A 26,593-nucleotide genomic window follows, 5' to 3' on the forward strand; every position below is an offset into this window, starting at 1 on the left:
AATACTAGAATTATAAACGATAGTACCACACATGAAAGAAAAAGAAATCAAAGGGATTACTACATGAAGCAAATCTGTATCATGCCTCCTACTGAGTTGTTATTTTTTCCATGTGCCCCATTTTAGGGGGTTGGTTTTGTTTTTTGTGTTTGTGGGTTTTAAGTGAAATCACATGTTCCAACAGGGTAAATAAGGTAAAAACAACTATTTTTGTTTCTAATTTTTGGAAATTAGAGAAGTTAGTTGAGAAGTTAGTAGTACAGGGACAGATCCTAAATCCTCTGAGCTACCATTAGCAACCAGGTATCAAAAATCCTAGGTATCAAAGACTAGACTCAATACATAAAACAGCATAAATATCATTAAAACTTAGAGCAATTTCAGGTACCAGTAAAAACTGAGATTTATTAGAATGTTCCCCAGGAAATGTATATGTATTTGCTTTTTGAAAGACTAGTACAAATCTACAATATAATCCGTCAGTTCAGTTGCTCCAACTGCACTGTCAGAAGTGTAAGAGTAGGTTTACTACAGAAAAACACCAAGAAAAAAAAAATGACAATAATGTATACACACATCAAAAGCTCTTTTCCCCACACGCAGTCTACATAAATTGAAACTGTAATTCCTGAACAACATCAATAACAAATTAACACTCCTTAAAATTTTGCAGTAAATTGGGACACAAAGTGGATGCTGTAAAAAGAAATGCGGCAGAGTAAAGAGTCCCTTTGCAGTCAGGCACAACAGCCCCATAAAAACTACAAAGCACCAGAGGCTGCACTGCTGTAATTTACTTGTCCCTCACTTTCTTTTTATGCTACCAAGCAAAAGTGACACTGTACATTACAGAACAGACAGAGGAGAGCCACACAGACTCTTAGGTGTGGTAGCAGTTTCTGTGCAAAAGTAACGCTGCTTTGCCTGATTTAACATTTCAGGGCATCACAGAGGGGACCAGCTTCTGAGGCATACGTGTGTAAAAACAAATATACATGTATCAATATGTATATAAAACTAAAGACAATGAGATCAGATCATCCCTAAGTGTACTTAAACTTAATTCTATCTACTCAAAATATTAAGAGCTATAATCTAAATTGGTGTCAGCTACATATCAAGCAGCCAAAGGCAGTTGCAAGAAACGTATGTTTCTGAGTATGGGGTAATCCATTTTATGATATGTTCTCCAGTTTATTTTCTTCTCATGTCTTTTTTCTGGCTCTACATACTCAACAGCTGGATATTTAGGGAGACTGATTCAAACAATGGAAAAGTATTCCTTTTTTTCCTAATAAGTCACTCTTTAGATGGTATATAAGTCCTGAAATTCACATAATTGGCCAAAATATCAGTATGTTTTTCAGAAAAAAAAAAAAAAAAAGAAAAAAAGAAAAAAATACTATTTCCTTAGCAATCCCCCCTCTACCTAGCAAATCAAGTAGGCATGTGCCTGTAGAAATCCATTTGTTTATATCTCTTTCTGTCCCCAAAACCAGTGTCCAGCCTTTTATTCATACCATTCATACGCATTTGTCATAACATGTCATTACACCTTTGTGGACTGGAAAGCAGCTGAACCAGTGATGGGAATTACAGTCTTCAAAGAAAAGGAAAGGAAATATGCTGTGGTCCATAGAGGAGGTTGCGGGATCCAGGTTCCTTCCCTGAAAAAGGATAAAGATATCAACCCCAGAGCAATTTCATCCACTGTGAGACTGATGATCAAAAGGCTATTCTCAGGCAGGAATAGTGACCATGACAGGAACACATCACCATCTACACTGAAGAGTTGACAGAACATCAGCTTCTCTGAATTCCAAGCCTGGGTATTCCTCATTGCTAAACACTGGGGTCCTCATTCCAGCTACATTATCACTCAGTTTAAAAGGAATTACCATTTGGGAGATATATAGCAAGGATTTAAAGATCAAGCATAATATGAAATCGTTATATCTGCCATAACTGTAATAATTCTGTAATAGAAACCGAATAATGTACATGTTTACATTTTCTTGCATAACCATTTCATATTAAAAGAAGTGAAGATACTGAGAGTGTTACACCAGGGGAAGCTTCTCCTGTCCATTATGTGCATACGCTCTTTACAAAACTAACCAGCAGTGTGAAGTTAAAATCAATAAAATCTCTGCCAAATATTATGGATTACATAAGTTTAACACCCTTTTCATAATCTGTCTTTCACAAAAATCATAGTGCAGCTTCACACCTAATTCATTAATTGCCCCTCTTTAGCTAAACACCAGGAAGCCTTCAGGTGTTTTGGTTGTTGTTTGTTTGTTTGTTTTAAATCAAAGGCTGGCTAGGACATTTAAGGTGTTTTAATAACAGCCCTGTGCAGAGTCTAATTTTTCTAGTCTATACAGCTTGACTGTTTTGATTTTTGAAGGGACGGTATTCTTTGTGTTCATATGTAATAAAAAATGGGCAGGCAAGCAGAGCAGAGTGTTTGTTTTAAACAGACTGTACTAACCAAAGCCTATTGTCTGCATAACGTGACTCTTGCGTATGGTAGCAGCACACCAGCAGTACAATGTAGCTGTACATGTCTGACATGCAGATTTACATACTGCATGTATCAATTAGCTGTGCACAGTGGGTGTTATAAGTTAGACCACACAATTTACTGGTCTATTGAAATTATTTTATTAATCAAGTAAGCAGACACAAGCAAAACAGCGCTGGGCGGCTGGGGAGTCTCCGCTCCACCATGGCACACAACTTCCCCTTTCCAGTGTTGCTGTTTTATAGCATTGAAGTTCCGGCTTGTCGAGACTTGTCGAGACCTGTCGATTTGTCGACTTGTCGAGACCTGTCCTGAGACTGCGCAGTCTGTTGTTGGGGGTCGTTATTCTTCCTCCAGTGATCATGCGTTGTGCTTGTGTTCAGGTGGGGGCAAAACAGGATGTCTTGCTTTGTCCCCATGTTACAATGCCGTGAGTTGTGAAACCTTATCTCCTCAGTAGATTCTTTAAATTCTCAAGGACAATGAACAAACCCCTACTAATTTATCACAGTGGGCATCCGGTGAAACCTCACAACCTGTCTGGAGAACACAGTTTTAGGCAGCCCCTGTTCCATAACATGTATGCAGCCTAATGCTTGTCTAACCCTGCCACAGCTTTGAGAAGAGCATATTTCACCACAGAAACCCATGATGCAATGTCACTTCTCTGCACCTCTTACTTCCCAAAATTATAAAAACTGTTTGAAATCAGGTCTGTTGGTTCCATTAAAAAGGAAAAAACAACAAACCCAAACACAAGTAAAGATTCTGTCACCCTCAGTATAAACTCATAGAAGGTCTTGCCTCATGCCAAATACCAGTGGCCTTTGTATGGCACAAATACCCAAAGGCAACCACAAAAGCAACTCAATCTCATGAAAAAAAAAAAAAAAAAAATAATAATAATAATAAAATAAAATAAAAGGGGGAGGGGGGGAGAGGGGGGAAGGGGGGAGGGAGAAGAAGGGGGGAAAAAAAAAAAAAAAAAAAGAAGCCAAAACCCAAACTTTCTTGACAATGATGCTGCAGATGGGCTGGAAAGGGGAGAGGTTTGTGCTCTCTTGTTTGCCTAATCCTCATTCCCACTTGCCAGACTATGTCTGTACCTTTCAGTATGCCTAGTACAACATTTTGCAGCTGCTCAAAGAGAAATTTCCCTCCCCAAATAGTGCTCAACAACAGTAGCTGGGAAATTCTGAGAACCAGCAGCTGGGGAGATCAGTGTTGGCCAGGCTGAGCTGAAATGCTAAAGCATCTCTCATCACAACTGCACAGAGCCAGATTCCAGAGTTGTTAATCAAGCATAACTCAATGGGAGCTTTGCCCAATTAAGTAACAGAGAATTTGGCTCATTCAAGCAAAGGATTACAGTGCAACAGCAGAAGCCCTTCAGTGCTCAAGACTGAGGTTAGCACCCTCTTTTAGCAGGCTGGGAAACTCCCTTCCCCTATCTTCACCTCCACCAGTCCCTCTGAACAGGAGGCCTTAAAGGCAAAGTGCAGGTGAATAAAGTGATGCTGAAAAAAAAAAACCAGTGATGCCGTCAAAAAGCAACATCGGGCATTTGCTTTTTCATTCTCCTTATTACAGTTTTACTACTTGTCCCTGTACCATGAAAATCCCTCCTCCCTCAGTAACTATAAAGCAACAGCATTTAGATCCACTCTGAATCATAACCCTAGTACACTTAGGTATACCCTGTGTAGCCTCCTACTCACATGCAACTTTGACCAATTTGCATTTCCACTGCTGAGATATTTCTCCTCCCCTCTAAAGAGGCTCTAAGGTCAGCGACTAACCTGATGAAGCTTGGTGTGTCCACTTCTGCAAAACTTCAGCATTCAGCACTTTACAGGATGCAGAAACTTAGTAGGGGGAAATCACTTACTTATCGAAGAAATCATTTTGTTTTTTTTTAAAGAGAGAGAGAGAAGAAAAAATATATATATTAATTTATCCTAGTGAGTAGATGAGGTATTCAGAAAGCATCCCAGGGTGGAGAGGATATCACAAGAAGGTATCCCAGGCAGTAAAGCACATACTGCACAAATAAATATTAGCCATCCCACAGTGTGCATGGTTGCATAACCAGCTATCCATTTAAATGTATTTTATCTTTACACTAATTTTCACAAGCAAAGTCTGCAATGACTTACATTTACACATTGCTTGTGGTCCCACTGAAGCCAGTGAGATTATTCCCAGCATACAGAATTAAGCATGTACATAAATCTTTGCAGGATCTCAGACAAAGAAACTGTTTTATTAGGAAACAATAAAGACACATAGGCTTGCGGTAACTCTGTGAGCCAAATCCTGTCCTCAGAGACACAAGTTCACTTCTTTTTGGGGATGGGCAGTTGCAAGACCTGCCAGGAGCACACTCAGCCATGGGAAAAAGACCAGAGGCACACAAGACTCCTGTGCCCCTCCACTTCCAGAGGGGAGTTGTATTTCAAGAAGGAGTTACCAGTGTGAAGACATGGAGGCACTTTGGTATAATTTGGATACTTTTTAGATTAACATTCCAGCCAAACATCATCCTCTTTAGTCTCTCCTTCTGCCATACAACATTGTCTTCCATAGTGCTCATTGCAATGAGGATCACATAAAAGGAATGTATCTAGATAGGTTTGGAAAGCACGTGCAACTTTTTATAAAGAATAATGGATAGCCTACATTATTCATAACATAACTGATTTCATTTGCATTATGCTTTACTTTCCAGATTTTTAAGCAAGGACATCCTAATAGGACTGTATAGGTATATTTCTTCTGAGATTCATGTTCTACACTAGAAATAGACGTCTTCCACAGAAAACATTATTAAAATTATCAGTACACATTGTTAGATTGTGGCTTAAAATGATATGGTTAAAATATTGTCTACAACATTTGCATCTTCTAATTCTCTAATAGAGAATAGATATAGGATTTCAAAATAATGGCAAGGACAGAAAATAAAAGGAAGTAATACAGATCTAAAAGCTCTTGTAGTGTAATGTTTGATGACTGCTAAAAAAAAAAAAATATGCCTCTGAGTCACCCCAAACCATCTGTGAAACCTAAGGAAAAAGCTCTAAACAAATCCAACAACATAATAGCTAAGGCAATGGGGAGCAGCTTGGAGCATACAGGAGTTGATCCTCTTTCTTAAAATTCATAACCATGCATTTCTTCCCCAGAGATATTCTTCATGTGCAGTAGCTTCACAACATTTCCTTTAGGAAAAGAAAATCTTGCAAGTTAACACACTGGCATTTGTCACTGTCTATATTAGGACTCAACTAATTCAGGTGAGTAAATCTGTTTTAGAGACCAACATCGATAATCCACTGAGAAGAAATCACTGATCGTCATCTTGAACCTGAAACTCATGTGATCTTTTGCCTCTTCCACTGGAGGAAAAAATAAACAAAACAAAACAAAACACAAGGAAATTACTGTCCCCCATACAAAGAGGATTCTTTATTCTGGATACCTGTAAATCTAGTCTCTTCCCTGTATTCATGTAAGATTTTCTCAGAAGAGAAAGCAGAAGAAGGGAGTTCTCTTATTAGGCATTCTCCTTCTCTCCTGTCTTCCTTCAAGTACTACATTGGTGTTTTAATAGACTGGCAAGCATTATTTTTTTTCTTGCATTCACAATATAATATTAGATGTTGTTTAAACCCAATTCAATTGATTGCAAATGGCCCATCAACATCACCACCACAGGATCAAGACCTGAGACTCTATTCTGAAGTGCTGGAGAAGAAAAAGAGGCTCCTTTAAAATCAACTGAGCAAAAAATGGGCAAAAACAGGCATTCAAGAAATGTTATTGTCCAAGATAGAACAGCAGAGGCTGAGGAGAACAAACAATATAAATAGAGAACATGTTTTTCCTTGCCTGCTTCACAATGGCTAAGATACTTTAAAAAAAAAAAAAAAAAAAGAATAGGTAGAAAGATAAGACATGCATGCCTGATGTTGAAGAAAAGACTGTTTGTACCAGCCTTGCTGGATAAATTGTTCAAGAACAGTTCAGCCATGTCATAAAAAGGACCCTCTTGTGCTGCCAAGGTCAGTTAGACCTGTAGTCCATGTTAGTCAGAAAGGTCATCACCACTGGCATATTTAAAACGTATTCACCTGTTTTCTCCTAGGACTTCACAAACTTAGTGCAGACCAGTTGGGTGCAGGATTTTAGTTATTGTATGCTATAGTGTGCAGGTGTTTTATTGATGGATCAGGAACTGCAGACAATATTCAGCCTCATGCTGAAGACTACCAGAAAGCCTACATGCTGCTGGAAACCTCAGTTACAGCCCTAACTGGAACTGTGATAGATATGTGCTGGGCATATGCACAAGATTTCCTTGCTCACCCACACATATACAAATCAGTGCGTGACACTAACAATACACTCCTGAGCTGTCACCGCATGGCCAACAGGCTAACTTTCATGCACCATCTGAACCATTTACAACCAAGTTAAAATCTCCCTGTATTTTTTAACACCAAGAAAAGGGAGGTCCCTGGTTAAAGTCCCACTGCAGTCCTAGATTTCAAGACATTTGATTTAATCTCATCCTGAACTCTGGAAGATCCTCTAATGTTTCCACACCAAGGAAGAAAATCTCAGAAGTCTATTTCCATGGAAATTCTTTATACAGGTGCATACCGAGACATACTTTATTGAACAGGATAAACAACAGATTAAGATGTAAATTAAATGCATGATGGTAGTCCTTTATTAAAGTAATTCCCATTGTTATTTTGACTTACTGATCATCAGAGGAATGCTGGAAAGCAGCAGCTTTCCAACATCTGCTAATCAATTCTAGTATTTCTCTAATCCTATGCTTTTATTTAAGAATACTGATTTCAGGAGCAATTTTATAGTCATTTTATAGCTAAAGTAGCCTGATCCATGCATTGAAAAGCTGATGGAGCTACTTTGTGGCAAAAAAAAATCAGATCAATTGCTTGTTATTCCTTATCTATGCATGTAGAGTTAACAAATAAGTAAATAATAATGATAATAAAGAGCAGTTGGATTTTCCAATGGTAGTTTTTTGTTTTGTTTTTTTTTTTTTTTTTTGTATGGTGTCTCTTCCTCCCAAATTTGTAAGCTGTTTTCTGAGAAAGACTACTCACAGAAAGTGCAAGAAAGAGAATGCTGAGCTGGAGCACATGAAAGGAACAGAGTTCAGCCACGGCATGATCAACAGCATGATCCCTTGGCAATTCTGGGAAAGACTCTCTCAGTTCTTATGGAACTCTTGCCTGTGGACAGTAAGGCCCTGGCTTCTGTTTCTGTGGTTGTCTTATTTTTCTAAACAAGAGCTATGTATAATTATACCCACATGTCCATTGTACACACTAACAAGGCGTTATCCCTATCTAGTGCAGAGAAAAACTGAGGGCAGGCAGTGGAATTAAGCTATTTTAGACTAGCTGTAGCTTTGTCCCATGATGTCTAGTCAACAGATATGCATCATTGCTAATTGGCTGTCTGGTCTCATCTTTCCACGGTTGAAAGATAAAAGTGTGAAACAGACTCCTCTAGGTTTTAGGGCCAGAAAAGACTAAAGTTCAAATCCTTTCCATGTGTTTTCTTCCCAGTGTTTTTAGAACCTGGATACTAAATAAAGCCACCAATGCTCCTTTTAAGAAAATCACATGGGAAGATTTTTTTACTTTTCCCCTCAAATGAACTCACTCCCCCCAGCCTTTTTTCTAGGAAAAAATAAAAAATAGAGTGCCCTGGAAATAGTAGATCAAAATTTTCTATCTTGTATTCCACAGTATGTCAGCACTTAATGACATTACAGTGGCTTATGAGAGGGTAACATCACATCATATCTAGCACTCCATACAGAAAAAAAAGAGAATAGACAGGGAGGGAGAAGACCTTTTTCTCCAGTGAATAGCAATGACAAAAATAAAATCAAAATGAAATCAAATCAAAATGCTCTGTGAACCTCCAACTTTTTTTAACTGCTACAGAACCCAAGTACTCCTCTGCTGAAGCCAAGAGTTTTTATTTTCCAGATTTTGTTATCTGTACCTGTCCACAATTAGACACCAAATTTTTGTATTTATACCAGAACTAAAGTGATAGTACATTGCATTTACTGTCCTGCCTCGAGAGTGGTTTAGCAGAGTTCAAGAGATGAATAAGTGGTACTGGGACTCACTCTACCTTTCATTGGCTTTTCCTTCTAATACATGCTGAAAGCACCATCCTGTGCTATCAGAGCACAGTGATGCAGAGGGTGCTCAACATCCCGCACTTGTATTCCTATGCTGTGTGCACACAGTTCTTGTTTGCTTTGAACAATGATTTCTAACTTCCATCTTCAGAGCCAGCATGTGCCACTTTCTGCACCCAAGCTAGGACACCCAGTTCTCTGCACGGCTCAGCTGCAGAAGCCATCTCTGATAGCACAGGTATTTTACCATTTCAGAAGCCCTTTTGTTTTGCTACCCTTCTGACCTCCTCCCCTCCCAACATGTGTGGGCACACAGCTATCAGCAACCCCCACTAGACACGTTCCAGGGCAGGGAAGGCAAAAGAGACATCTTTTAGCTAAGGTATGGCAGAAGGGACTTTCCTGGCTGGGATGGGGCCCTGAGGGGAGGAGAGGTTCAGACAGGATGTTAGGAGCATTTTTACCAATGAGGACATGTTGGCACTGCAGGAGGCTGCCAAGAAAGGCTGTACAGGCTCTGTCCCTGGAGGCTTTCAAAAGCTGCCTGGATGAAGTCTTGAGCAGCCTGGTCTGATCTCATAGCTGACCCTCCTTTGAGTTGGAGGTTGGACTGGAGACCTCTCGACATCCTTTCCAACCTAAATTCTTCTATGATCCTTTAAAAGGAGTAAGTTCAGCAGTTTGGTTTATGTGAGCATCTGTTTCCATTGTTACATCAGAACTATGATCTCAGGACAAAGAAGGCATTTGCTTCTTCCAAGTACTCCCACTCATGTGTTTTGTAAAGGCGGAGGCTTGGGTGCCCCCAGCACCTCTGCACAACAAAGAGAACCCTGGGGTCTTTCAGGAGAGCGGGTTTTGAAACATGGGGAAGCTCAGACTTCTATCAGATATACACTGACCTCTCTGTATCTCAGTGCAGGATCTTCTTCCAGTAATTGGCAGGTGGTTATGCCATTTGTTGCTGACAAAACAGAACCTATACTGGTTACAGGCAAAAGCCTTAAAGGCTTAATTGTTTAATGGAGAGATTCTCAACACTTACGTTACAATGCAATAAAAATACATTTTTAAGACACCTTTGCAATATCAATATTTAATAATAACTTTCATAAGAAAGATGCTTGCAGATGTGTACATACTGTTTCAATTAAAGTATAAACAGATATAAAACTATTTAAGCAGAAAATACAATGTATTTTTGAGCAGCTCATAATTCGAGATCATAAAACTGAGTGTGACTATAGGGTTCACAGTCTGTCATTGGTTTAATTTCAAGCAAATGTTAATAAAGTTTACAGTCTCAATTCGGTAAGTGAGTCTCATGCCATTCTCCATCTACATTACAAAGACCATCACCACATGTCATATTTTTGCCATGACTCTCCACAGAACAGCTAGAATCCAAAAAGCTGGAGTCTCAAAAAGGCAAAGTGGTTTCAGGACCAGATCAAGGCTGAGACAAAACCAAAGGAGTGTCAGGGGAGACTTAAATTCATTTTCCGGCCATTTTATTCGGTGGATAAATAACAGACTTAATTTTCTACAGAGACGGATTCTGGACACAAACATGTTGTTTGGTAAACCTCAAAATAAGTGAAGGGGCTTTCCATAACTCAGACCAGAGAAACATAATATTTTATACTCTTAAGCCTCAGATCAATGTCATTAGTGGTAATAAAAACTACTATAGTTTGAGAGATGTCATTCTTACATGCATATATCAAATGTGTTTTTAAGAGGAGGAGGGGAAAGTGATCCAAGTACATACCATAATCACCAGTTATCCTCAGGGGATGTATTAATCATTTCTTAAACAATAACAACAACAACAAATAAAATAAACCAACCACCAAAATAAACCCAAGCAAACACACGCCATACCCCTGTAACCATTACATCCACTGTATTAAGGATAGGTGCAGGCAGAAGTTACCTATCTACACGCTGTGGGTGGCCAAAAGCGTTGTCATCTGACTGTCCTCTGGAGGTAAAGAGGGGCTCTGGGGAGGTTTTTGCCTTGAGCCTTCCCAGTTAGAGGTGGCCCATGCTGGAGGCTGGTTCAGGCTGCCTATCTGATACCAGCGCGCTGGCTGCTGGGGCTTGGGTCAGTTCCATTAAATTAAATCAGATAAAACAAAGCTTTTTAGATATACACCTGGGGATCACATGGAGCAGCAAAACTACGTAAATGAGTTAGGTATAACATGTAGGGGAGCCTAATACCTTTGAGGATGAGAAAATTGCCACTCATTATGCTAAGTAATGCCTTATATCAGCATGTAAATAACTTTTCTTTGAAAGCAATCACCAAAGCATTCTCAACAGAAAATTAATATATATGACTTGTTTATGTGTTCACCTAATATGTCACTAAAATTTTCCTGACTTACATGTTCAGATCCATATATTTTTATACTTGTACAGACATACACACACAGCATTACATACTTTGTCTCAATGATGGGCTGGATCAGATAAGATGTTTAATATACAGTTCTCTGCTGAATGTTGCAAGAGATTTCACTCATCTCCCTGTTTCTGACAGCCATAGTTTTGGTAGGAAATTAAAAGTTAATTTTGCTTTTGTCCTTTTGTCTTTCTCCTTATCAGTAGTGCCTCCCAGGCATGCTAAAGTATGCTGAAAGTGACCTTCAGTTTACTTATATCATCCTGACACAAGTGATTTAGCCTCCATACTTGTAGGAGTAAACATAAGAAACCTCCACTGACTGACAAATATTTCATCTGAATTCACATACAGCCATACACTCTCTCCCTGGCATAGCAGGGAAGGCGTGTTGGAGGGTGACCTCATTTAGGAAGGCATCGTCATCTTTTAAGTTCACCACCATTGTCTACACACTACTAGTACTTCTTGCACTCCCAATCTCTATCTTCTTGTCTTCCATTTGAAGGTTGCTGGCCTATTTTCTGGCCTATTCCATGCACCCAATTGCTAAAGTTGCTGTGATTTTGAACATGGAGACGGATCTTTAACTAAACCTGATTATATCAAGAGTTTTCCTATTTCTTGCTCTCCCAGAGCAAGCAGATGAGCACATTTTGAGTGCTTAAAAATACAGAAGTTTGAAAAGTGCTGTAGGAAAGATGACAACTTCACAAATTATACCCAGCAGAGGCTGTGCAGATGCACAATACAAGACCTTTGAGTCATCTGTTTCCCAGAGCAGTAGTGATTGCACTGGCTTTAATGGTCAGAAACACTGGGCCATTCAGACCAGTGGCATGATCTGTGTACTCATGGCTAGTCCAACATGGACATCCATTGCTGGACTGGAACTTGAAGGGCAGCTGAAGTAATTTTAAATGTGTTTTAATATGTTAAGTAGCTTATCACTCACAACTTTCAAAGCCTGTTTAGTAAGGCAATGGTGGTAGCTTAGTAGATAGGATGCAGATGTGAGTAAGGCAATGGTGGTAGCTTAGTAGATAGGATGCAGATGTGAAGAGCAGCAGAGATGAAAAAAAAATGATGGAGATAAAGGTTTTAGTCACTGACTGGGCATAGAAAAACAAGGGATGTAACAATAAACTGACTCAAATAGGCTGTTGAAGATACAGGACACCTTTCTTTGAAAGAGTCTAACACTCAGCATCAGAGAGTATATTCTGTCTTTTACAAGACAGAAGTCACAGCATTATTAGGAAAGGTGATTTCAGCAATTTCACATTACCCAGACTAGGGTCAGAAAAACATGTTAAAAAACAAAGAATATTGTAGAAAACACAGCAAAGGTCATGAAAGTACAGATACAGAAGGAAGAACAGGTGGACTGAATAGGATTTATGAGCACTTTAGTGTAGCCTAGGAAAAGAAAAAAAAAAAAAAATGAAGTGTACATAAAAAATAATAGACAACTTCAGAGCCACCACAAGCTCAGGAACAGCTCTGCAACAGCAACTGAACAAAAATTCAACTTTGACTGCAGATAACACCAATACAAATCTTTACCTGTCAACTGCCATTTTTATGTAGGTGCATGCCCCTACGTGTTCTCCTGTGCATAGTACTGCTGCAGTATTCATCTGGATGGCACCAAAATGGCTTTATCACATTCACAGGAGAGAAGGAAATAGTTAATTCTCCTTTTTGGTTTGGTAATTTAGTGTCTAGAGTATACTGCTTAGAGTTGTCTCAGGAGTTTCAGTGTTGTGCCTTATTTACCTGTGTTGCCTCTCCTGCTGACTCCCCAGCAGATGAGGAACAAACCTGGCTAGACGTGTCTGCTTGCTCCTAGCCTAGCAAGAGTGCCCGAGACAGCTCTCTGGATACATTAGCAAAGCAAGAAGCTAACAGATCTGACCCACTGTCCTTTTAGGCCTAGGTCATCTTTGCTAAGAGTATCTCCCATCTTATAATGAAAGTATTGTCAGAAGATACACAGTTTGTGTCTTTAGAAAAATACCTTGCTGTGCAGTGCCTTTCATCACATACAATGAAAAAGAAAAATCTCCTAAGTCGATATGAACCTCTCCTTCTGGCTCACATTTACCTACTCCCAAGAACTTACATGCTGTTGCAAATCTTGACAAGCTATTTTCATTTTTATGTCAGATCTGCGTTTTAAGTCAATACCAACAGAATAAAAGGTTACACAAACGTGTCCTGGCTACTCAAACTTTTAAAAGAGATTTCCCATCACATGTTAGGGTGGAAAAAAAAGAAAAAAAGAAAAAAAAAATATATAGGGTCAGGTATCAATGATAAATAAAATAAAATAAATCCTCAAAAAACAAACAAACAAACAAACAAACAAACAAACAAAAACCAACAACAACACACAGCCATTGGTGACCAGACACAATACAACTGATATACAAAGAACCAGATGACTTTGATGTGCACTGTTTAGCACATTGTGAATAAAGATCTGCCATGTGGGCGAGGACTTTCCATTGCAAAATATCTTGGCAATTTCATCATTCATCACTGTTGTATGTTTCCTTCCTTATTACCAAGGAAAAATACAAGCTTGTGGATTTTGTGGTGTTTTTGTTTTTTTTAGAACCCAACATTTGGATTGGTTCTACCTATCAGAGCCACCTCATCTAACAATGGGGTTCAAGGCTGTGTATATGTAGCAATTCAGAATACAAGGCAACTTCACAAACTTAAAGATCCTACTTCCGTGAGATTGCACAACTTGTTCAAGTGTTTGAAGGTCCCATGGCTAAATCAGCTGATTCTCTAGAAAACCTGAACTCTTTAGTCTCAAAGCTTCTCTGTTACTATTTTGCTATTAATATTTTGAAAGAAAGAAAGTCCTAGTAGCAAAATCAATAGGTATGCAATCAGTGTAAACACATATGTCAATTCTGCTGTGTTTCGGGCCCACCAATGTATCAGAGAGTGAGAAGATCACCAGCTGCTAAAGGTACATTCCTGAAACAGGGCATAGACCATGCATACAAAGAGACACTTCATGTTTCAGTACAGAGTTGCTCTAGAAACACTTCTCTCATTGCACGTGTTCCTTACTGCAGAAAGGTCTTCTTCAGTAACAGGACCATTTAGGAAAATCTTCTTTAGTAACAGGACCATTTTGTTTTTAAAAACAGAACCTAGTCTAAACTTATTCATTTGAAACAGCATCCTTTTTCTATTAATGAAGTCAGGGATCAAAAATATAGCCTGTAACTAATCTGTGTAATTGGACTTGTAGCTTTAGTTTTGAATATTACTCTCCTACAACAAATAACTGTTTGTAGAAACTATTTAGCAAATTGTGCTATGTAACTAACAAGCAAACAGAAGTAGAAGCAAAGCTAACAAAGAAATCACAGCCAGCAAATTAGTCTCTTAGTCCTAGATGGTGACTTGTCTTCAGCCGAAGAAAGTGCACACATGAATAATGGTGATTTTTTTTTTTTTTTTACTTTTAAGGGAGATGATTTTATATATCATCAGCTCATTACTAAAACTAACTTTAATTACATTTTACATATATTTTATGCATACCCATATGTAAAACAGAAGCACATCTTGGAATATTTTGACAAATAGACAGCAGTCAAATCCAACTTAATAACATAAAAAAATAAAACCTTATCTACTCCCTTAAGAAAACTTACTTACAAAATTTAGATTTAAATGTGGGAGATCAGTATACATGACATATAACACCTCATCTGCTAGATAAAAAAATCCAACCATCCATATTAACTCTTTTATTCCATGCACCTACCTTTTTCTTATTTATTGCACTTGCTTTACTGATTGTCTCTGCTTCTTTTCTCCTTGCTGGCCTACCCCACATATTCCCATACAATAAGATTTTCCCTCCTTAAAAGCCTCCTCTTTCTTTTAACCTGTTTTCAAATAATTTTCCCAATAATTTTCTCTTATCTCTGTTACCCAACACTTCCTTTCCTTCCTTCTCCCTCTTCTTGCAGTCTTCCAGCTGCAAAGGATGTCTCCCTGCAGTCACAGCCATCTTAGTTTCTAAAACCACCTGTGACCTGACAGATTAAACATCCGTTAAAGAAAATGGACAAGGAGCATAAATGCAGTCAAAGAACTATCTTAGCCCTGTATATCTATTACTTCATAAAATATTTTTCCAAAGTTCACCACGGTGAACATTCAGTTTCAGCCCATTAGTTCCTGTTTGCCATTTAACACCTCTGTGCAATAGTCTATGTTATCTTATTTTCTTCAGGCAAGAAGAGGCAACTTTTAAATTCTGTATAAAGAATTGAAACAGCATTGCATAGCACATTTCCACAGCACTATCTGGGATTCCAACTGCCACTGAAGAAATTATTTGTTCCCATTCAAGCTCAAAGAAACAATGGTTCAATATCCTCTCAACCTCCTAATACTTCTGGAAAAGAAAAAAAAAATCTCAAGAAAAATTCTCAACATATAGTTTTCTTCATTCACAGTGAGATGCATTCCAGTAAAAGTAAAGCTATTTCGGAGACCGTTCAAAGTATGTCACCCCCTTCTTCATCTCCACCAGCATCATCTTGGCCACGCACACAGCTGAGGGACTATCCTGCATGAGACAGGCTTCAGACCCCTCTACTGTCCATGTGGCACCACAGGGCATGTGGTCCCTGCAAGGTGCCTTGGCCATCCTCCTGTCAGCACACCACTTTGGTTTTGTGGTCAGGAACACCACCCACACACATTGGTTTCCTTCCTGCAAGGGCAGGAAAGGACTACTTCTACTTGACATTAAAAGGCAGAGAAGTGCTTCTGGGGTCATGCTGTGGGCTACCCTGGCCTTAAATACACAAGAGGTGGGTCTCAGGCTTCAATTGCAAAGGCTTATTCTTCTAGTTCTTGCCCTATCCTAGTTCTGATTTAACTTTGTGTCACGTATCTAGAAATCTGCTATGAGGTTTCAGCAGGTTGTTAACAGGGCACACTCAGAAGGGGAGTCTGTGCAGTGCTGTCTGTGCCCATGCTCTGGGACCAGAGACACCACTGACAGCGAGGGGCCATCCCTGCTTTGCAGGCACGGAGCCACCACAGCTGGCACCCACCTACTGAGCTGAATTCTTGTGGAGCCTTGCTAGTCTGCAAAAGGTTGCCTGGGACACCTGGCAGTGAGAGTAAACCACTCTGTTGTAGGTTTAGCAGAACAAAGAAACCTGGTTCGTACACCCAGTCCCCTCCCAGTAAAAGCTCGTGTACATTTGTGAATGCAAGCACAATGCAATTTGTTCCATTGGCTCTCTATGCAACACCTTCAGGTGGCAGTTTTTACAGACCTGTGCCCAAATTCGAGCTCACTAAGCCAGAAGAGCGTCCTCATGATCAGATTAAGCGACAGTGCTGCTAGTTTGTCTATTTCTGGTATGTCCAACTAACCTAGCGCCACGGCAGCTAAGCAGAGAGGAGAAAATACCATGCAGCAAAGCAGATCAGACAGCATTGCTTGTAAGACAACCACAAGGCTGTATGTCACATCCTCTCCGGGTTGCTGCCATGACCCATTTATGATTTCTACCCAAAAACTTTACAATATGAAATAGTTTTATTAACGTACCCAAGATACAGTCTACAGAGATTTTACACTTGCAATAACAGAACAAGAACATAAGAGCTGGCCAGAAAATGGCAAAGAATGATTAAACAAGAACAGAAAAAGAAATCTTATTGAAATTACCATTGTAAAATACATTGCAGTGATCCAGTAGAAGAGGAATGCACTCAATACAAAGAGCGCCTCAAGCAACTTCAGAGAGGAAAAAATAATACATTTAAAGTATTTAAAGTATATACAGAAGCAGCCCAAGGTTTGTCATCAGCACAGAAAACTGAGTAGTGGAAAAACACAGGCTGGACTGCAGCAGAGGTGAGCCTGCCCTGGGCAGGTGTAGGTCACTGCTGCCCTTTGCTAGCTGGGGCTGTGGCCCTTGGCCTTCTCATTCCCTGTGGTGCCTTGCTACACCTTGTAAATCCACCCTGCCTCCCCACAGCAAGCATGTACCGTCACCCTGCTGCCTGCATGCTGCATTTTAAAGCAGGCAGCACTGCTGCGGGGGGCTTTCTAGGGGTGTTTTTGCCACTGCAACAGCCTGCAGCTTTAAGCAGGGTGCGGCAATTCTCATGTTTTAATCCAGATTAATAGATCCCCCAACTGCCCGCACCTGACATGCAGGAGTTAGTTCAGTCTGCTGGAGCCAGTCCAAAGCAAAAGACTTCACAACATATGCTGGGGATTGCTGGCTCCTCAGCACTACTTTTTTTTTTTTTTTTACTTTTTTTTTTTCTACTTTTTTTTTTTTTTTTTTTTTTTTTCCCTCCACAGATCCACTCCTATTGCACAGCACTGCTCACCTGAACCCAAAGTTTGGGCCCCCCAGCACATATATCACAAGAGAGATTGTATCATGGACTCTGCTTGTGCTTCACCCCTGAGGCAGTCAGAGTCCACTGTCTTCTCACGTACAGCAGAGCCATTACGATGAGAATTTGGTCCAAAATCAAAGCCAAAGGGCAGAGGGCAGGTGCATCTCAGGAAGGAAAGAAATACCCTAGAGCTTTCAGGTCCTCTCCTGCTTATTGACTTAAAGTCACACTTCTTCCTCCTTTTGTATGCATAGACAGTCTCATCAACTATTAAACATGTTACTGCTATTTAATACATTCTTTGGCCATTTTTCTCAAGGGAAACATGTGACCTGACAACTAAATGCTGTGGTAAATTATAGAACTGTAGTGAGCTGTCTGTAGGAGACAGCACCACTGACCAAAGAGATCAGCGCTGGCATTTTCAAACAAATGAGTCAGAAAATTCTCCAGTTTTCCCTCTCAGATTTCCTGGAAACATCCAAAGCCTAAGATTACAGTGGGGTTTTCTTTTTCCCAGGTCTGATTTTTTCCCCTAGAAGAAGATAAAGAACCTGATCTGTGTTGCCCACACATTCATATAAAATTTGAGAAAGGCAAGGCATGTGGGTCCTGAGATGCCGAAGATCCCCCAGCCTATGGTGCTCCAGCTTCCTGAGCAGATCTGTTGGATGGGCCCTCTCCACCCAAAGTAGCTACAGGCCTTTGGACACGAACAGGAGATCTCCTAACCCCAATCAACCCTCGTTTTTGCCTCCTTTACTAGGAAAAGGGATTAACTGGTAGGATAATCAGACATTGTTTACTCTGCTTTAGCTCATGCAGAAAAAAGATTAAGGCCAAGATGTTAGTAAGTAAGAACCTAAAGTTAGTAAGCCCGTGCTGAGGCACTTAAATAAACATCCTGGTTTATTTATTTATTTGTTTGTTTAAATCACTGACCTCCTCAGTGCTCCCAGAGGCTTGGCTGTTGCTCTCTGAATGCACACACTCTGATAATCTGACCTGCATGTCTTGAGCCAAGATTAGGAGAGTATTATTGGAATAAGAATACTCTTCTTATCCTAAGGAAGAATTAAAAGTTTTGAAAGAGTTAAGAATAGATGATAACACTCCTCTAATGCCAACCAAGTCAAAACTCCAAGCAAAGTGAAAGAACAAGGAGAGGGAACAGTGAAATATTAAGTGCAGATGCTTCTTTTATTTGCAGTTTAATAATTCAAGAGCTATATTTATTTATTCATACTAATTGACCGAAGAAGTTATGCTGTGGAATAGCTGAAGAGAAACTAATTGCTGTCTCATTTTATTTTAATAGTATATTAAAACTCAGGCTAGACTGGAGACCTCTTCTCGACTTGTCCTGATGTTATCTGCCCTGAGACACTGGCAACTGTCCAGGGACTCGCCTACACTGATATTTAGGACTAACTTTAGGAGTCAGATTAGGTGATTGTGCCTTTGGCTGTAATGGACCACAAATGTGAAGCTCATTTCTTTTTGAAATCAATTTTTCCTCTTTTCCATTTATTTTTTTTCCCACTTATGTTCTGTTATCATTTGCTCAGACTGTGCAAAGGGGCCTTAAAGCAGATGTAAATGAATTTTGCAAAACCCACACAGGACCCTTTAATACCATTGGAGTAATTGGGGCTTAACTGCAGTGAATCCTGAAGCACGCTATATAATACAGGCATTCCCAAGCATTTCTACAGCTTCATAATTAATACTCCCACAAGCAAACTAAGACTAAAAAAAAAAAAAAAAAAAAGTGGAATACACATCCTGCTGTACAGACTCCTCCATCAACTCCTGATCCTTCAGCACTTCAGCATTTTCCCTGTGCAGTTCCCATGCCCTCCTGATGGCTATGCTGGTAGCTCTCAGCACAGAGATCCCTTTTTCCTCTCTTTCCTGGCCCTGGGGAGCTCAGGACCACAGGGAAGCCCCCCACTCACCCCTCCCTCTTTCTCCTCCACCCCAGCTCAATTTCCACATGCCCCTGGGCTCCTTCATTAGCCAGTGGGCCACCACTATGGCTAGCAATGGAGAGGCTCTCGCCCTTGCTGCCACAGTAGAGGGGGAGTGAGGTGGTGGGCAGTAGGGCAGCAGCACCGCGCTGTGGTCCTCAGCAGGGCAACAAGACAGCCATGAAAAATCTGTCAACGTCCCAGTATCTTGCCTCATGTGTGCTTGCAGACGCTGCGTTACAGATATACCATGCCATGACAGCGAGGATATTCACACCCATTGCCAGCACAGCAGGCAGACGGCACCATTAGCAGCATGCGGTAGGATATACGAATCCCCATGTACGCTGGGCACAGCATACAGCCTGACTCATCCTATATAGTCAGGCAACAAGCCAGTGAACAAGAGCCCTGGCAACGTGCATGCCCTTTGCATAGATACAAATAAGCTCAGCAGGTGAAAGGCAACAGGAAAGCAGGTCCTTTGAGTGCAGAGCCTTTCATCTTCCAGTTTGCTAAGGACAGACATAAAGGCAGCCTGCCATCCAAGTTGCTCACATTCCTCCTTTGAAGCTCTACTTTTCTCCCAGACCAAACTTTGCCATTTCATAGCCTTATTACCTATAAAAATCTACTCCTCCCTTCAGCATTTAGTTCCTCTACCCAGTGGCAAGCAGTTTCCCTCCCCTCCCAGGAATCTTAATGATTTTTATATATATATTTATAAATATATATATATAATATATAATATATAATATATATATTAAAAATATAATATATATATATTAAATATATAAAAATATATATATATTAAATATATATATTTAAAAATATATATATCTCTGACATACCAATATTTTCAGTTACATTTGTTTCAATGACTTCAATGTTCTCTTTAATAACAGCTTTATTTTGTATAGGCCACTAGATGATCTTACACAAAATATAGTGCATCCTCATTGTGCACACAGCATAACATGAAGAGCTAAACAGGTACTCTTTTTTTTTTTTTTTTTTTTTCTTTTGAGAAAAATGGCACCCACTATTTTCAACTGTGTCAAATCTATATTTAAAAACACTGTCAATGACTTTCAACCCTCTATACATACTTGCATGATGCTGAAGTGTCTTCCTATCATCCTTCCAGCCCTAATATTTAACAGCAGGGCCAAAGAGGCTTCCCCCAGTTCTTTATTACTGTTTGATTTCCCTGAGGCCAACTGCTTCACATCAGTCAAAAGGCCACTTCACTAAGGACTATGGCTCATAATTTAAAGATCTGCAGACCTCTTCTATTCTGAGGTCTAAACAGGAGTTGCAAATATTTGGGGAAGGATGGATGTGCAGGGACTTGGCACAGTCCATGGCTCAAAATTTGAGTTTGCTCATGCAGCAACAGCTCAGAATGGGCAGAACCAGTGTAGGACAGCCTGTACTCTGTGTAACCTAGCTTTACACATATCTTATCACTTCTATGTTTTTACATGCTCCTTCTTGCTTTTCTCCCTTGACCTCAGGGAACCTTAGCAACCTTCCTCAGGACAAGCTTTGCTGGGCAAGGAGAGCGGCCCCCTCTGCCTCGGGCCCACAATTTCATGATTTTTCTGGTACCAATAGTGAAGAGCCTGGAAACTCACCCAGAAGGTGACAAAATCAATTGTGACCCAAACCCTTCTGTGGTGAAAAGACCACACAAACACTAGGGCATGTTTAGGGATCAATAACTTCAGCAACCACTTTATTGAGGACAGGCTCCCTTCTTCTTATATCATTAGCTCTACCAGTGGTATTTTTCCACAAACTATTCATTGGTCAACAACTTTGCCCATCAATAGCAAACTCTTAGCAACTTCCACATCTTAAAGGTTGGAGAACAAGCAGTTTGAGACAGCAAGGCTCTCATGGATCATGACTTCTTTGTTCCTTCTAACTTGTTTACATTCCTCATGGCTTCATTGTCACCAGTCCGATGGTATCACCAACCATGGTGTTTGTCGACCCCCATGGCGATACTCCCACACCCTCCTCCTTGCACATTCAGCTAGAAGTCTCCCTTCTAATTTACCTCTTTCTTCCTAGGATGCCAGTGGGATTGGGGGCTGCAGACCACTCTGCACCCACCCCATGGGCAAACAAGACTTCAGTTCCCAAGCCCACATAAATGTAGTAATTAGGGGTGTATTTGTTCACAGAAAACAGATTACAAATTACCCACATTCAGTACTTGGAAATGAGATTTCCTGGGACATAGCAGATGTGTCGCCATTGTAATTCAGAGCCTGCAGACACTGGTTTGTTGCCCACAGGCAAGCACGAAACTCTGCCGGTGCTGCTTTTCCTAGGTAGAGGTGGCCAAGAATTACCAAATGCTAACATCTGAACCCAGTCTACACCACTAATACTGTATCCTGAACACTTTCCCTGCTGACCTTAATCTGAATGTTGCCTTCACTTTCAACAGCAACAGGACCTGGTCTTTGGGAATTCCTTTACAAAGGAATAGGGTTTATAATAGCAAGACGGAACTTTAAGGGCAGAAAATAATTCCAGAATGAAATGAAGTAGCAAAAATGACTAACTTGGTTTTATTTCCAGGAAACGGTTGCCTGTATTATTAAGAGATTAAAACACAAAAACAAATAAATAAATAAAAATAAAAAATCGACATTTCATGATTTGTTGACATCAGGCTTCTTCCAACAGCTCTTCCAGCATCTCATTCCCAAGTCAGGAAATTTCAAAGGCTGACTGACTCCAGGGTGGCATCTAAGGTTTGTAATGAACTGCAAAATTGCTCATCAAGAGTAAATCTCTACAGAGCACCTGACTTTTCAGGTCATCGTGTAAAGCTGAATATAAACCCAGAAGTCCCACGGGTGAAGCCTTGATGCGGTGACACTGTGCCACCTGGATGTAAGCAACAGCTTCACTGTGACTGTTTTGGCTTGGCAGCTGTGCAAACATAGACATTTCCCCTTCAAGATGAATGGCGAAAGCCAAGGTAACATAGCATTCTGTGAGGCAGTATGACAAAAACATGAAGGGGCTAACCGTATTTGTTCAGGAAAATAGATATCACTAGTTTATGAAAACAATGAGGTATAAATCAAATGCCGAAGGCATTTTCCAGCAGTGCCACCATGCCCTCACCCATGCACTGGCAGCCTCTCGAGAGCAGAAGATTCCAATTTTGCTGCCAACAGGCTGATAAATGAAGAACCCGTTCCTGCTCATTTTACAGCAAGGAAAGATTTGCCCTGTGTCTCCTACGTTACCACACCTGGGCCCACCACTTGAAGTCTGGGAATGGTAGTGCTTGCTTACATCTTTGTTATTTTGGATTCGTAGAAAATTTCCCACAACACCAAGAGGATTTAGGAACATGAGAATTATGTTTTAAACCATGATTTAATCACACTGCAATACTCACGTGGCACATGCATTTGCAGAAGTAATGGTCCATGAGAAGACATTTCCTGTGCAAATCTCTGAAAGGCTAGGTAAATTCTCTCAGTGTTAGAGGCTCTGACACAGAGCTCTCTGCAAAAATGATGTGAGCAGGGCAGTGGGCTGGAGAGATATAGACCAGTACCTCCTGAACAAGTGTAAAGATCATGTTCTGCTGTTAACAACTGCTACCTAGCACAACAGTATGTTTGCCCTCTGAAAATAAATTGCTCATTTACTTCCTTGACACAAGTTTTAACACATCTGTAAGCCTGAAGAAGCTGAATAAACCGGTACTAAGGAGCATTAAAATAATTCCATTGCTTGCAAGATTTATGCATAATGCACATATACTTACTTCAGTGAGTATTTCAGGTCTTTTATCAACATTGGCTCAAGAGCAGTTCAAAAGTGACCAGTGGGTATTTCTTACTTACACAGAGCATGCAAACATAGCCGATCCCACCTGCAAGTGCATACGTTCAGTGCATCCCAGCAAGGAAGGCACTAGAGCTACCTGAAGGTTTTCCCACTCTTTCCTGGCCCCGTCCTCAGCATGGCATATGCCAGGACCCCCAAGGGATGCTGTGGTGTGCGAGGGGTGCCAGGCCATGCAGTACCTGTTGGAGCTGAACCCGGACAGCACCCTTGGGCTGCCCAAGGGTTCCTTCCCCTGTACAGGACGAGAGGTTTCTCCCAGGGCCAGGGAAGCTGGCAGAAGCAGGAAACAACCCCAGCAGGCTGTGAAACCAGGGCTGTAATACTTTGGTGTGAAGACTTTTTCCAAGTAATCTTTACCATCTGTTGTCTCACGCTGATGTTAGTATTAATAATTTATGGGCCTTCTCTTAAGGCTGAGGTGGAAGCAGAATGCTAAGTTCTAACAGAGAGACGGCATCAACTTTTTTTAATGAGATTGATGTTGCTCTATTCTGTAGCCGCACACAGGGAATATATGGCGCTCTTCAGCTTTCTGTTGCTGCTGCTTTTGTAAATCTTTTCCTGAAAATTGCAGTGCAAAATGCTTATTTTAGTCTGGTTCCTCCGTTGCTCCTTTCCAACTAAAACAAGGTATGCAGCCTGTCTGGTACATCAGCAAAGTGCATGCAGAGGTCACAGGCAAGGTATAAGCAAACAATATAAGAAGCATTATAGGGTGCAGTCACTGCCAGGCAAGAAAAGGCAGGGTTTCTGCCTCTGCTACCTAAGTGACTGTTAGGCTGAGGCGGCACGGTTGTGCTACCAGTTTAAGCCAGCAGAATCTCCTTGCTATTTTTAACCTTGATTTCCTCAGAGACCAAATATGCAAATCATGAAATGCGATTCACAGCAAACACTGCTTGCACAAGGGAGAGCTAAAGTTATAGTTCCAAACAATCAAATCAGCCTTTCCTACTCACAGGGCTTTGCTTTAATCCCTTATTAATGGGATTAATAGCAGGTTTATGGTTTGTGCCATCTTACTCCCCTTTTACACAAACCAATCTAGCTGCTCTCACAGAGGGACAGGTGGATTAATAGTCTTAGTCAAAAACTATGGCGATAATGCACAAAATCAGCTGAAGGGAGGGATTCCTTGGTGAAAAGGGACAGCTGGAAGATTGCTATCACAACAATGCAGTGCCCTAACCCACAGACAGAAATGCAAAATGTGTGGGAGACCCTTCCACTTCTAAATTGAAAAACAAAACAAAACCCCCGAAAGATAAACAAGTACAGCAAAGGAATAAGTCTCTCCATTAATAAATACTTACCAGAGGATAAACAAGTAAAGGCATAAAGAACCTGTGAAGCTCAGAAATGCGGAGGCATTTGATGAAACACAACCCCGCTAAGAAATGCAGGGCTCTCACAGGCTGTTACACAACCTTTGATTTCTTTTAATAACACTTGAAGGTCAGATGCCAAAGCTCTTCCTGGAAATCCTAAAAAGACCGGGCGGCTCCCCGCGTGAGGCGGGCAGCGCCGTGTGGCAGCGCATGTCGCGACAGGGAGCTGTCGGCCGGCGGGTGTTAGCTTACCCCCAGCACCTGGCCGGTGCAGCTGCCACTGGAGGCCCCCGTGGGAAGCCGATGGTGGGGGGCAGGAAGCCAGAAGGGAGGCCGGAGCAGGGGGGGGGGGGCCAGCCCCAGCGCCTCCGCTCACCCTGCTGGGTCAGCCAAGTTGATGACTGGCCATCGGTGCTCAGCAGAGGTGCTTGCTCATCCCCTCTGAAAGTTGGCAGGGGTGGGGGTGCACCTGTGAAGAAGGTGCCTATCAGCAGAGCCCCTCTGCCCCGGGGTGTCCCAGGTTCAGCTGCCTGCATGTGAGGCAGGGGCCAGTGCCCCCTCTCTGTTTTGCAGATGTTTTGTGGAATTGTTGCCAATCCCATAATGGCACCTCTTCCCCCATAATGAGTCTGACCCCGATAATCTGAAAATTTCAGCATCTTTTTAAGATAACCTCTGGTGCTCCTTTCAGAGCCCGTAATCTGAAGTATGAAAAGACTCCAAAAGGGGCTGGGGGTGGGGCAAGGATTATTCTTGGTGCCTTGTGCTCCTCTTACGTCAGTTCTGTGTTTTCATAGAAATAGCACGCTAGTTTATGGATTCCAACATTAGCAATCCTCCTATGCATCATCACAGAACACTAAAATATACTAAGTTTATTCATTTTATCTGGATCTTAAAAATAAAATCTTAAATATTTCTACAGTACATAATAAAATTAAAAAGAATGATTTTCCCTTTTCTGTCAAGTCAAAGGCCCCTCTGTAAAGAGAGTCTGTATCATTCTGTCACTGAGAAGAACAGATGGTGAATAGCAGGTATGCGACATGTCCATACTACTCTTCTTTATTTCACCTTCTATTGTAATGATATTGCATGCCAGGCTCCAAATGAAGCACTGAATTCAGGTACCACCATTTGGTGGAGACAAGTTTTGCAAAGCTTTAAATGTTAGTTCAATTTCATGACATTTTGAGTGTAATTTATATACATCTCAAAACAAGCCAGGTGCTTAGAAAGCACATCAGAAGAGACAAAGGTCTTACCAAGGTTTATAATCACAAACAAAATTTTCATATAAACAATGAAATATAAGTAAACAAGCATGAGCGTTTGCTTGCATCTGGCTAATGCTTCCATTTGTCTTTATTAGTAATTTCTAATATTGAGAGCAGGGAGGGTAAGATTTATAGCTCTTCTCAGAGAGAAGCCAATGAAAATTAGATGGATTGGGCCAATGGATCGTTTCCAAGAATAGGGAAGGAAAAGACAGGACAGAATCTTTGAAAGTGGGGAATAAAGTGTTTCTGCAGATAACATCTATTAGAAGAAGATACAGAAATGCACTAAATTGTGCACTAAATTGTGCAAGTCTGTGAAGGTGAGAGGGAAAGAACCTAAATTTAATAGGAAGGCCTGTGAAAGAACTTGAAGAAGAACAGGATATGATCCAAGTGAAAGGTAAGATACAAATGGGCTTAAGTAAAATATCAGGAGCCAAAAAAAGAACATATCGCTTATCTATAACCTAAGTGCTTGCACATTTGTTTGTTGTAGATGGTAGGGGAAGTATTACTGTGTGGATCTGAAGACTGAGTGACAGTGAAGAAATTGGATGAGAAGCAGTGAGTCAAA

General features: G+C 40.7%; 1 protein-coding gene across 1 annotated transcript in view; it reads right to left on the reverse strand.

Moving 5' to 3' along the window:
• Positions 1-24,963, reverse strand: part of NRIP1 (nuclear receptor interacting protein 1) — a 146,311-nt gene extending 121,348 nt beyond the window's left edge. Inside the window, exon 1 of the mRNA XM_084511792.1 lies at positions 24,725-24,963. The gene's annotated coding sequence lies outside the window, so the exon portion shown is untranslated. The remainder of the gene's footprint in view (positions 1-24,724) is intronic.
• Between the last annotated feature and the right edge of the window lie 1,630 nt (positions 24,964-26,593).

This window comes from Aythya ferina (assembly GCF_964211825.1).
Source record: "Aythya ferina genome assembly, chromosome: 1".
Lineage (NCBI taxonomy): Eukaryota > Metazoa > Chordata > Aves > Anseriformes > Anatidae > Aythya > Aythya ferina.